The sequence below is a fragment of the Heloderma suspectum genome, chromosome 17 (genome assembly GCF_057233095.1).
Source record: "Heloderma suspectum isolate Gila_16-S chromosome 17, 16-S_ref, whole genome shotgun sequence".
Taxonomy (NCBI): Eukaryota; Metazoa; Chordata; class Lepidosauria; order Squamata; family Helodermatidae; genus Heloderma; species Heloderma suspectum.
The window spans coordinates 13,944,304-13,958,220 of NC_139474.1; the positions used below are offsets into that span (position 1 = coordinate 13,944,304).

A 13,917-nucleotide genomic window follows, 5' to 3' on the forward strand; every position below is an offset into this window, starting at 1 on the left:
TAAAATGGCGGAAAATTACGTAAAAGCCAGGAAACTACTGAATGATTGGCAGGTGGGGGAAAGGGGTGTGGCTACCTGAGGAACTCCAGAGCGCTCGATTGGGACCCCAGAAGGGCCAGATATGGCTAGCGGGCCTGAGGTTCAATGCCCCTGCATTCGACAAATTTGAGGAGAAGGAGGGTGACAACAACAAGGAGGCCTATCAATGGCTGTTGGACAGGATAGCTGTATAGAACCTCGCCTTCTCAGATGCAGTCTACTACTGAATACTAGAGGCAGGGGGGAGAGAGAAACCTCTCGGGGGGGGGGGCTACTATTGCCTTCATGCCCTTCTTGGGGTTTTCCCAGAAAAGGCTGGTTAGAAAACAGGACAGTGGATTAGATAGACTTTGGGTCTGATCCAACAGGGCCCTTCTTGTGTTATTATCCATGCAATTTGCAGACAAGCGAGAGGTGCTGAGGGAATAGCAGCTTGCCAAATGGCCAGCAAGGGGCTTTCATGGCTCAGGGAGAAGTTTTAACCAGAGACCCTCCTGACTCACGGCTCACATTCTCGGCTGCTACACGGGTCCTCATGCTCGACAAGGGCTGAAGAGTGCAAAAAAAGTGCTTCCCATTTACGACTCTTAGCACGGCCTACGCATGCAGCAGATTGAGGTGGAATGAGCCTGTCTGTGCTCTGAGGGCCTCTGGAGGCCCTATTTACTGGCCCGCCACATCAGTGAGGTTGGATGGCACTAATGAGAGAGCCTTCTCAGTGGTGGTTCCCTGCCTTATGAAATTCCCTCCGGGCTCCATCTGTGGCTGCTTTTAAGTTCTGTTCACTCTGGCTTTTATCTGAAAAGGTTTTGTGGTATTTCCTGCTGTCCAATTTTTGAAATTGTATTTTATTTATTTTAACTAGTTTATTGTAAACTGCTTATCTTTTAAGGTGCTTTTATAACTTTATATTAAATTTAGTTGTTTTATATTGTAAGCTGACTTGAAAAGACCACGGTCTTGAAAGGCGGCTAAAATATATATATTAAAGGAATAAAAGTAAGGATAAGAATCCTGAGGTGGTAGATTGGCAGCACATACCATTTCAGGCTACATGTGAAGGGTTCCATTTTTGAATGCACTTCTACATTTAAACCAAAAATGACCCCCAACCACTTGCAAACAGAATCTAGAAGAGCAAGACGAAAGGTTCTAGACCAGTCTGCCCCTTCCTGCTTTATTTTCCTACTTGCAGGGAGGTTTTTTTCATGTATGAAAAAAGTGATTTCTCCCTGTGCTCCGTAAGTGACAGTTCTACTGCTTCAGGATTCTACCACTTCATTTTACTACATGTAGACTATATGTGGGACTGTACTGCTTCAGGCTGCAGGTGATGGATTATGTTTTGGAAAGATCCACTACGGGGCGGGGGGGGGGGAGCAGCCTGACAGGGAGAGGGGTTGGGCTAGGACTTTTCTCCCCAAACAGGCTGATTTTTAATACTAGAAGTCTTTCATTTTTCTAAAATAAATGGAGGAGGGGGACATCCAGAAATGGCCTCCCCCACCTGCACTCTGAACAGGTACAATCCATTATACCATCTCAGGACTCTACCACCTTATTTTGCTGCATGCATAGAGCAGGATGGATACAGCGGTCCTGACTCCCACTGGTGAGGTGGGGAGGAAAGACTGGGAAAGAGAGGAAGGAAGGAAGGAAGGAAGGAAGGAAGGAAGGAAGCAGGCAGGCAGGCAGGCAGGCAGGCAGGCGAAAGCTATAGCCTGGGCTGTGTGTGGGGTTGTTGTTTTTTAAAAAGGAACACACACTTTTATGCAGACTACAGATACTATACAGAAATGCACCTAATTCTCGCTATAAGAGGGGAACATAAGAAACTGCATTATACCAGGTCAGATCGTTGTACCATCTAGCTAGCCCAGTGTTAGTCACGACAGCTCAATGAAACCTCTAGATTTGGGGGCAGTCTACCTCTGGATGCCAGTTGCTGGGGAACAAGAGCGGGATTGGGCTGCTGCCTTCAGGCCCTGCTTGGGGGTTTCCTGTAGGCCTCAGAGCGACCGCTGTGGGAAGCAGGATACTAGACTCTTAAGGGTTCAAATTGCACCTCAGCCATGGACACAGCAGGAGGCTCTCAGCAACACAGTCTCAGACTCTTCGCTACCACTTTTACTACAGCTTAGCCACACAAATCCTGGATCACGTGAAGAAATGAGACATACGCCGAGCATGTAAAGAACACCTTTCCTTGGCCACAGAGTCAACGCAGCCGACCACCACACATCTACAAGTTTACGGCTTCCGGGAGCAGAGGGTGCCAAAATCAGTAAAACGAAAATGGCAGGATACCTTCATAGGGGCAACTGAGGACGCCCACCATGGCGCAGAACTGTAGAAGTCCTACGTAACTGAACTGATGTCATTATTTAAAAACTAGGCATTGAAATGTGTTCTCTGATAGTAAACTAAATCATCGTAGTGAAAGGATCTTTGATTGGGGCGCGGGGGTATGTTGTGGAATCCAGAAGCTGTACAGATTGAGATGTCTTTAAGTCTTATCCCAAGTCAAATACCAGGAGAAGAGAGACGGGCAGAAGGGTCCTCTCCTCACCCCTCCTCAATGAAAACTGGCAGAGAGAATCCTCGAGGAACATGTTCCTAGCAGCTCTTGCGAGGGGTTTCTTTCTGTCTTGGGGATGGCCGGAGTAAGTGAGGGGATAAAAGCCACTGGCATCAGCTCAATAACCATCAGGCCACAGTAAACAGAATAAAAGAGGGGGCAAAGGGAGGTTTAAAAGACCAGCCTCTCCCCTTCCCTCTTCTCTCTCTCCCCCTTTCCTCCCATCAGCCTGAGTGACGCAGACGCCCTTATATAATAGGCTGCGATTTCCTAGACCGCAAAGACAGCCTCCCCCTGCCGCCGCCACCACCTCCCCGCCACTGCTTTGTGCTCGGCGTACACTTCACACACGCGCAAACGCATCTTCCAGCCCTTGGCACTGTGCCAGTGCTCTCCCTCGTCAGCTGGCTAGCTCCATTCACAGAGCAGGGTTGTAGCTGACATGAAATGTGGGGGGGGGGAGGAAAGGCGGGGAGAGGGGGAGAGAAGGAGAGAGAGAGAGAGAGAAGGTTTGGGGTATTCTATCAAACTATCAGCATGCCAGAAGAGACAATAGAATGTCTTTGCCATATTCCTTAAATAATCCACCTTTCTTCCTGCCCCCCACCCCCAAATCCTCTTCCTCTGCGGCTTCAGTTCGGTAACCACGCGAACAGAGAGAGGGGAAAGGGGCAGTTGCCAAAATAAATGAATTAAGTAATTATTACACTACGCAGAGAGCAAGGGCTTTTTTTAAAAAAATAAAAATTAATAAACCCAGCATTCAAGAGCTCATGGCTGAGAAAGAATAAGATTTTTTAAAAAGAGGTCTCGGCTAATCCCTAAAGAGCCCTTTGTTTAAAAGAACAAGAAGAAAAATAAAAAATAGAAAAGACAGTCCAAAACAATACTTACAGGTAGCGTATTCTGCCTCCCTCCTCGACTTGTCAAGAGGAGGGGAGAGACAGACAGATGGAGGGGAAGACGTATTGCGAGCACGCGAGGAGGGCAAGGGGGAGAGCCAGGGTGTTTTTTCACGAGAAGCCCCCTCCTCGGTGGAACATGGGCGGCCGCGGCGTGCCATCCCCCTCCAGGGACCTGCCGGAGCCCAGTCGTGGAACGGGCACGTCCCTGCCAATCATCTGTGGTGCCGTTATATTAAACAAAAGAAAAGGGGGGGGATGCTTACTTTTACCCATGATGCCTAGCGGGGGCAGGGGAGAAAAAAAATAAAACCAGTTGCAGCCGGTTTGTAACCTCAGGACATGGAATTATCGCTTAAAAAAAATTTAAGTTGGTTGTGGCATAAGAGCCAGTTAACTGCTCCCCCCCCCATCTCCCACCTCCCTCCTTTCCTATATGACTTCCATCATCAGGTCTCTGGTGCTCGCTCAGTTGCCCCCACTCCTTAAAGCGTATGCTGGCACTTCGCCAAACTTTGCCTCTCATTCATAAGCATGGGCTTTTCCTCCAAGGGTCGTTTAACTAGTTAGCTGCCAATAATAAACGGAAGGGCTTTCATTATTGTTGATGGTTTAAAAAAGAATTCCCCATCAGGAGAACACCTTCGACCTGGAGGCCTGAGGAGGACCATTTCACAGAGAAATGGAAGAGGAAGCAAAAAAAGGAGGAAAGGTAACTGCCGCTTGGCCTATTTCTAAAAGTGTGTGATCCAGCAAGGTTGTATAGAAAGAGAGCAAAACTCAGTTCACGTGGAAGCCCCAGCGCACATACCCACCCCTATGATTTTTTAACAGGTTGCAAGACAGGTCACAGGTGGTCAGCGGGGTCTCATCAGTCCGAAATTCGCCTCCAGCCTCAGAATGCTGCTGTCGGAATATGCCTTGTCTGCTGTGAACCGTGGCGTCATCTTCCCACCCAAGGCTGATTGTAGACAACGCAGCGGAGATGGCTCAACGCTACAAGGGTCTGGGCCGATGGACCCTCTGGTCTTGCTCACACAGGGGCTGAGAGAGGCCTTGGCACTGCTAACAGAAGCCATGCAGACACGATATCAAGATTACCCTCTCTTCTGGGCTGTTTCCAAGACCAATTTCAGCTATTCAACACAAGAATTGTCTTGCCCAACGGTACAAGTTCTGAGCCTTTTCTGCTACTAGGCTCAGAAGCTCTATGGCAGTCCATCCTCAAACCGTGCTACTGTAGGAACCATAGCAATGGTGAGTGTTTCACAGCATCACTCTCCCCCGGCTCCCGCTTAACCAAGTGTGAACACAGCCAACAAACTACAAAGTCTAGCTAGAATTACTTCTAGGCCACCTTTAAGGGTGGAACCCTCTACATACCCCTCTCCACTTGGCCAGGCTCTTGGCCCAACTGCCATGTCAAGTGTATCTGGGCCACTCATCAGTGTGGGTGTCAGGGGCCCAATCCCAACACAGTTCTGAGTAGCACTTTGGTTATGACACTGAACTGGTTGATATTCTAATGGCCAATACCAGGCATATAGGCATTTTACCACACAGTTGTAGGGTTAGAACAACACGCTTAATCTGTGCCTGCAGAGATTCATGGCCAATGGTTGCTTTCAATTTAGTACTGGAGTTCAGGAAGTATGTTGCTCAGTCTAGCTATTTTCTTAGCTCTATGTGCTGGACAGCTCACCCCTGCTACATCCTTCCAGGGTCAATCCAATTAAGTCCGGATTAACCCATACTCCAGGGTCATGCATCCAACGCATCAATTTCCCACCCAAGTTTTCCAAGAGTGGCAAATGCCTGACCAGTTATACAAATCTGCCGGTGGGGGGGGGGGGGGTTGCACAAGCACACAGTGATCAGAAGCAGAAACACCAATTGAGATGGCTGTCTGTGCACACAGGCATGCACAAAGGGGTGTGGGTGGGGTGAAGAGAGAATATTACCTACTAGAGGCATGGATGCAATACTTCCTTGTATGACTTACCCTGGTAATGCCAATATCTGAGGCAGCATCCCATCACCATGATCCCCAATGCAAGCTCGCCTCAAGCCAAGAATGAAAGTTTGCTTTGTTAGACCAGCTTGCCTCAAGCCAGAAGATATCGTCCCCACCGGAAATCCCCGTTGCTAATAGCCAATCTAGAGTACGGGGTGGTTGGCAAGATGCTGATCCCACCAGGGCAGTGCTTTATCCTCCCTCCCAGAAGCGTACAAAAGCCATAGTCTCATATGGGATACAATAAAGGGGAGTATTTGGGGGCACCTTTGGGATGGGGGCTAACACTGCCCCAGATGACCCCAGTATCTGGGACAGGTTCCACCAACAAAGTTGCAGTCTGCAGTCTGTTTGAAATGTCCCAGAGAATTCATGGGGCTGCTGTTTAGAACTGAGCCTGACCCCTTTCCACATAGCTCTGACCCTTCATCTGCATACCAGGTTCTGGGTTTGGGTCATATGCGCTACAGTGTCACAGATTCCTGACAACAGGTAAGACAGACCAGGCTCTGAATTCAACTGGCAGTGTTTGGTATCGAGGGGGGAAGTTATAGTGGCAGGAGGTGAGCCAATAGTGAATCCAGTGCAAACAAGAGCACCAGGTATTATTTATTATTAGGATTTATATACTGCTTTATTTGCTAAAAAGCCTTCACGGTAGAGGGGAAGGGTTCAGAGGGAGGAGCCAGAAACCCTGCACAGCACACTGACTTCATCTCTTGACTGCTAGAGCCCTTTCAGACCTGGGGACAATATAGAGAGAGCTGGGCAGACTTAAATTGCACTGAAAGCAGTGGGGCCTCGAACTTCTAAACTCTGCTCTGTTGAGCTTCCCTGGGGAAGGATAACGTAGGAAAGGAAATAATGGTGAGAAATTGATTTGGGACTGGTTTACTGGCAGAGCAAAATGAGGCAATAAGGCCTTGAGGTGGTAGACTTGGCCACACCACCTTCAGCGTGCAGGTGGAGAAACGACATTTTAATATCCTATGGAAGACTCTCTCCGCAAGTATAAAACTAGCACAGCGGTGAGTGGTCTAGATTAGAACCCCACCCACCCACACAGCTGGACTTAGTTAATTTAAGCCAATTTCCCCTCACATCCTAGGCCACAAGGCAAAACGCCACAACGCTAGAGAGGGTTTGTATCATCCATTCACCTTCAGTATGGGGGCATGGCATACCAGTTTGCAAATACTTAAAAAGGTCGTTCTCAACAATTCTACCCAAGGAAGGGTCAGCCACCACTGCCTCCATATAAATACCATGCCTCGAGCCAAGCACACCTTGCTGAAGCGGCTTGCCTCGAGCCAGGAACAGTTGTTTTCTCTTTAAAGGAGCACCTCTGTGCTTTCACCCCTGCTACAAAGAAGCTGCTCCTTCCTCAAATTGTTCAGCAGGATGCATTACCTAGATACGGGCAGCCTGCCTGAACTCCCCTCGGCGAAGCGTGCAAATGTATTCCTCCCAGCCCCCAAGACACACATACAGAGACACACTCAACCTTCTTCAGCCCATGCAGGTAAAGCTGCATTGCCCAAATCTGCTGAACATATTAACCAGCCCTTGACTCACTACGTGAATTCAAGGTATGCGATTTTTTAAGCGTCAGCTAACAGAATCTCCAGTCAACTCAAATTATGAAAAAAATTAAGAGATTATGAGAAACATAAAAAGAGTCCTGCTGGATCAGACAAACTGTCCATCTAGACCGCTACTTCAGGTAGTCAGGGTTGTGATTGGTAAGGTGTAAAAAGAAACATTTAGCCGTAGACAATTAAAAGAAAAGGGAAAACTCTATCAATGGCTATTCGTCATGATAAGTGGGACCTACAACAAAAAGTGTGGCAGTGTGGGATGCTCCTGTTCAGGGTGTCAGCCAGCCACACTGTCTTCCATGATATTCCATGCCCCTCCCTGCCCCCAGCACTAGCCACTAAGCATGCTCAGTCCTGACTGTGCTGGGGGGGGGGGGGTTGTCCCCTTAGTTGTTTTATTTAAATATTCTTTGTACTTTGCTGACCAGGCTGATACTTCCCCTCTTGTTTCTCAGCAGCCCTGTTTTGACTCCATGGCAGTTAGCATCTAAGTCTGCTCTTAGAGGGAGTGATGGCTAAATGTACCCTCCGGGATCAAAGGCAGTCTCCCTTGGAATACAAGGCTAGGGACCAATGGGGGAAAGCCACCACTTTCATGCCCTCCTTGCAATCTCCTCAGGACCATCTGGCTGCCCACTATTGGAGACAAAATGCTGAGCTCGGTGGGCCTTCGGCCTGATCCAGCAAAATTCCTCTTGTGCTCTTAATGAGTACCTTCCTATATAACACACTTTATGTACTAACGTTCATCTGGAGAGGCACACGCAATGCACACAACACACACCTGCCCGTCAGTCCACCCTGCTGGCACACACACCATATGCATCAGCCTTCCCCAACCTGGTGCCCTCTAGATGTGTTGGGCTACAACTCCCAGCCACCATAAATACACACCATAATTCTGGCCCCAGCCAACCTAATTTCTGCAGTAAGGAAAATAATTCTGCAACCTGTATAAATAGAAGTATGCCAATAAAGCTTAGTTCCACACTTAGACTTAGCCTGGCTATAATTCATGCTGCTTCTATTAGGCATGGGGAGGGGTAAGGAGTCCCAAGGTTTCAGCAGCCCATTGCCCCCCGCCCTCCCCCCCCCACATACACACACCGTCAAGCTATGAGGGCTAGAAATCTCTCTCTTTATTTTAAAATTAAATTCTGTGACTTTTCCGTGCCAGCGGAACTGCGCCACACAGACTGTCCTGTCAAACTGGAAACAATACTAGAGCCCAGGGCTGAAAGAAAGGAAGAAAAAAGGCCCAAACCCAGGTGTCTTAAGAATTTGATTCTGAAGCATAGGAATGTGAAGTATTCCTCCTCCTGCCCAGTCCCTCCCCCCCACCCCAATTTGAATGCCCAGATTCCCTCATGCTGCTCCTTGTTTGTCCATAATGCTTGAGAAAACATGAACAATAAGCTATTGAAACAACAAGACCATAAGTATTTTATGCCATCAAGTCAGCTCTCCCCACCACCCGTTGATTCAATTATAACTGCAGATGATTCGGGCGAGTTAGGGAATGATTCGCCGGGGTGGGGAGCGATAGAAGAGATACGCAATCGATTTGGTTTGTTCGACAGTGAAAGGGCCCATTCCCATGCAACCATTTTGAATGCCAGCATCCAGCAGACTGATTTTCTTCTTCTGAGAAGGAAAAAATTCGAAGAGCACTCTCTAGCCGTCTCGCTCCAAATGCATACGCAGAGTTCGCTTGCAGCAAATAAGCCAGAACCTTCCTCCCACCCTTTTTTCCTTTTTCTTTAGCAAATACACATGGTACCCATCTTTACCTGAATTACTTCCCAAGATAATTAAGACAGCCCGAGCGACATTACTGAATGGTGTGCTCAAATCAAGTTATTGCTACACTTCAAAAGTCTTATTTTGGGTATGGAAAATAGGCAACTTTTTAGGAGCTTTGTGAACCACTCAGGCCTGGTGCAACCGACTCGACTTTCCATACACTGCCCAATCACCTAACCATACTTAGGGGTTAAGGAGTGTTCCATCATCTTATATACTCCTATTCCCGCCTCTCTGGGCACACCTGTCACACAAAAATCCCCTTCCCTTTTCAGAGCAAACTATGGCTAGCATGATGTGCATCCATTTTAACGGTAACCCTGGTTAGCTCAACCCAGTTTGCAAACTCCAGTTAGCAGCTAACTTGGGCTAGTGTTAAGATTGATGCGCATGCACACCGTCCATGGTTAGCTCTGAAAGTCCAAAGAGGAGGAGGTTTGTGTACGTGAGGGAAAGAGCATGCAAAGCCTCAGGTTAGGCAACTGGGCAAGTGTTATGCCTGCAGTCCCAAACTGGGCTGGCATTTTACCAATCTCCCCAACAGCCACTGACCACTCAGATATTGCCCAATTTTCTGGTATTTAAAGACTTAGTTTATTAGAACTGTAACAACACCTAGGGAATTGTGCTAACTACAAAAATTGCCGTTGGCTACAATGCATCAGAGGCCAGTTCCTCCCAGACATTTTACAGAGCACTACATCAGATCAAACGGAGGTCCCTCCTCGTCACAACAAATGTAATAGATCTGACAATAACTCTGGACTCCGGGGGTTTTGTGAACTATGCCCCTGGGACACTTCCTCCCAAGCCCTGTTTCCTATTCCTGTTCAGGAATGCCTGCAGTTACGAGACAAGGCCTGTAGGAGAAGTTGGGCCATGGTGGGTTAAACTGGGAGGACAAAGGCAGCAGCTCTCTGCACTGCCAGATCTCCTGAAGCTCAGACTCTCAGACTTACCAGGCAGAGCCAGCAGGGAAACGGGGAGGAACCTAGTGGCGGAGGGGTGAGGAGAGGATGACACCCGGCCAGTCAGCGGAGGAGCCTGGCACCTCGGGGCAGGGCCAGATGGGTATGAGGGTGGAGCTACCAGCATCAGCTTCCAAGCCAGGCAGAGAACAGCCTTCCCCCTTGATCCTGGCCCCTCACCAATCTTTCTCTTTCCCCAGAGATCTTGAGAAGGCATTTCAGATGCAACCCCAAGGCCTGGCAACACTACTCTGAAGCAAGTGTTGTAAGTCAGGGGAGGCCTGCTACTAAGTGTGAGGTGTGCTCATGAGTGAAGGCCCCCCCGCTGCCACTGTTATCAGATGAACCCATAATGTTAAAAAAGGGTAGGCTGCCACATATAGCAGAGTATTCTTGCATTTATGGAATATTTCACTTGCTCAAATAGGACAGGCACAGGCTTTTATACAGCCACTCATGTCTGGTGAGTCAAAATTGTCTCCAGGTGACCATGCAAGGAAACTTTAAAGATGCTGGCCCTTCAGCCCCGCTAGTCCCATTAATCACAAACAACTAAGGCTGCAAAGCCCACTGAACGTAGTAGAACACATGTATGAGTAAATGGGCATAGCATAGCACCAGAAGACAGACTGATGCGAGTAGGTTTATGTGGACTTCTTTGCAAGCCTGAATGGTCAATAAGCAGCATTCACCTCAGTTATTTGTGATGCTGAAGCGTCTGACAATTTCTCACCATTGTTTTGCCTTGGGCTAAACCATTTGGAACTGGCTCAGGTGCTTCCTTTGGGGTGGGGGGTGCATCCCTCTAATAGCAGACTTCCCACTCTTGCCCCATGGTCTTCTTTCCTCAGAAATGTCAAAAAGGGGGACAGGTTTCGTGAAATCAAACCAAGACCATAACCAGCCTATCTGAACATTCTGTCAGGTGACCCCAGGGACCAATCCCAGCCCACCAGACCCTATAAAATCTTAGCCTCAGACCTTGCTCCTCAGTCCAAGCAACTCGCCACTGGCATGAGGGCACTGCCTGAGCTCCTGCTCTCTCAGACCTTGACCCAAGATTGGTTTTGACTTGACAGTTGCCTCAGGTCCCTTTTACCTTGGTTGCTCTAGAACTTGACCCCTGTCTGGTTTCTGACCACTCAACTACTTCTGCCTGACCACTTCCCCCTGGATCCTGAAACTTGCTGGCCTGGAGCCTGACCGTTGCCTAGGCCCAACAACCTCTTCCACCCCCATCTTCTTTCCTTAGCAAGTGTCCCATCATCCAGACTCTTGAAACCACTCACGGTAGTTCCCGCTGCACATACCAGCAACGGAACTGCGGCCTTTGAAACAAGCAGAATGAGATCTAAGTTAATTTTCATTCTACTCCAACAGTAAATCTGTGGCAGCGAGAAGGCGGGGGGGGGGGTAAAAATGAAGACCCACTGCAGTGAAACAAGTTTTATAATTCATTAAAGTGAATTATTTCGCTTCTCATACAAACAAGTATCAGGCAGTCGGAGGAAAGGGGAGGAGGGGGTGGGGTGGAGAAATTCGACAAACTGTTCAAAGAGTGAGAGAGAACGCGCTAGTCAGCAGTAAAAATCTTGTCCCCCGAACTGTTTCCAGTTATCTATCTCACTTAATGTCGCCTGCACTCCTCAGAAGCAGGATTCAATACCGGCACCGAGATATTGCAGGCTGAGCAGCCCCGAGTGCTTGTTTGATGGGTGGCAAGGAGAGACATAATGAGCCTAACAAAGGAGCAGAAAAGGAAGGAAGTGTGTGTGTGGCAGGGTGGGGTGGGGGGGAGGTTTGACAGATAGCTACCTTAACTTGCCCTGCTCTGCGGCCAATGAAGTAATTCCAGGGCACCCCAACAGGGCAAGAGACAGAAAACAAATGAAATAGTTAAAAGGTCCTGTGAACCAAAAAGTACTTGTCCACAGAGGAGGTTGCTCTGCTGTCTCTCTGCACAAGTCACTGCTCTGGGCTTGAGTTCTTCTAATCAACTTCTCCCGAAGCGCAGGGAATTTGGCCACATCTCTGCAGTGGGGTGTGACTGGATTGCCTGTTCATTCATGAAAGAGGGACACAGCAGAACTGGCCACCCTCAGAAAAGGTTGCCTTGTTGTCTCTGTATGAGTCACTGTTCTGGGAACCTGCCCTTGCCTCCTCATAATCAGACCTTGCTAAGAGAGGGCAATTCTGCCCCATCTCTGCATCAGGCACATCTGATTCATTCCATCGTTCCCAATGCAGATACAGCCACTGTGTCTCTTTGTGAGTCAGTGCTCTAGATCTGATGCCTTCCTACCAGCATGTGCAGGGGTACATGGAATTCTGTTGTGTCTCTGCAGTTGGGCACGACTGGTTCATTCAATTACTCACAACAAAGAGGCACAGCAGAATTAGCCACCGTTGGAGGAAGCTGCCCCATTGGGTCTCTGTATGATTGACTGTTGTGGCTTTGCTTCCTTCCAACCAAGCTTCTGATAGGAATTCTGCCCTGTCTCTGCATTGAGAACAACCAGATCAATTTTTCATTCACACAAGAGGGATGCAGCAGAATTAGCCACCCTCAGAAGTCTCTGTACAAGTTGCTGCTCCTTCCAGTCAGCGAGTCTAGCCAGATCAGTGACTCAAGCAGAAATACATGGGTGACCTCCTCTAAGGGTGAGTGTTTCTTACCCCTACCCACTCTAAGCACACCTTGTTCATAGAATCACAGAGTTGGAAGCAAGCTTGGAGGTCATCTAGTCCAACCCCTTGCTCAAGGAAGAATCTGGGATGCAAGATCTAGGCAACTACAGGATCCCTAACAGGTGGTTGACCAACCTCTGCTTAAATACCTCCACCAAAGGAAAGCCCCCCATTGCCCTCCAAGGAAGTCTGTTCCACTCTCAAACAGCTTATCTTGTTAGGACATTTCTCTTAATGTGTAGCCCAAATCTGCTTCCCTACAATTTCACCCATTGGTTCTAGTACTATCCATCGGAGAACAAGTTCAGAGGGGACAAAGCTCAGTGAGCAAAGGGCTGGATGCGCCTGATCTCATAAGCTAAGCAGGGTCAGCCCTGGTTAGTACTTGGATGGGAGACCACCTGGGAATCAGGCTTCCTGCACTGAGCAGGGGGTTGGACTCGATGGTCTTGTAGGCCCCTTCCAACCCTATGATTCTATGATAGCACAACTAATTGCAGAACATCCCAGGTTTCATCTCTGAAATCTCCAGGTAGGACTAGGAAAGTATCTTGCCTGAAACCCTAAAGAGCCGCTGCCTTTCCATGTCAACTAGGCTAGATGGACCAATTGTCTTGACTTGATATAAAGCAAATTCCTATGTTCCTAAGTCTGCTTCCTTTTCTGCATGAGAGCCCTTCAGATATTTGAATACTGCTATCAGACCACTATCTTTACCTCAGAAAAGAAAAAACCTGTATCTATTAGACATTTGGTTAACCCTGCCCTATACCTTTATGTCCAGAGGAATATTATAGTCACAATTCTAGGTATCCAGACTTTAAAACACACATACACATGAATGCTTCACACATTAGGGACATCAGCACTAATTTCACATAATTTACCTGGTTACCAAAAGCCAGGATTTTCAACGAAGTCTGTATTTTATTGCATAGGACGAAGAGCAAGACTGGAAAATGATTAGTAGGACATTTTTAGGAACCAGACCTGAATGAAGCCAGAAAAAAAAAAAATCGCAAATTCCTTAGACACCAACATTACCAAAAAAAATTTAGGCAACTGGACTCCTGAGACTTTCCAAGACTTAATTAAAGGAAGAGAAGGAGAAAATGATACAGAATCTGGCGAGGTGGGCTTTAAAGTCAGGGGGCACAATAGGAGAAAGGGGCGGAAATATGGAGGAGTATGTATGCGGGGGGTAGGACACAGAACCTCCATCCTGCCAAGCTCTTCTCTGGCTTCTGAGATTTTGCGATGCATCTACAAATTCTCACATTGCTCTGCAGCCACAAGGGCTATAAACCCTGTTTCTATTTTCTAAAGT

The 13,917-nt window shown here is 48.0% G+C and overlaps 1 protein-coding gene across 8 annotated transcripts in view; it reads right to left on the bottom strand.

Moving 5' to 3' along the window:
* GATAD2B (GATA zinc finger domain containing 2B) overlaps positions 1-13,917 on the bottom strand; it is a 59,068-nt gene that overhangs the window by 35,618 nt on the left and 9,533 nt on the right. The window contains exon 1 of one of the 8 annotated variants that reach the window (XM_084824316.1): positions 3,512-3,774. The exons of 4 other annotated variants lie outside the window; for them this stretch is intronic. The gene's annotated coding sequence lies outside the window, so the exon portion shown is untranslated. Of the gene's footprint in view, positions 1-3,511; positions 3,775-13,917 lie in introns of those variants that run through there. 3 more of the 8 variants (XM_084824318.1, XM_084824317.1, XM_084824308.1) reach the window with 3 other exon arrangements.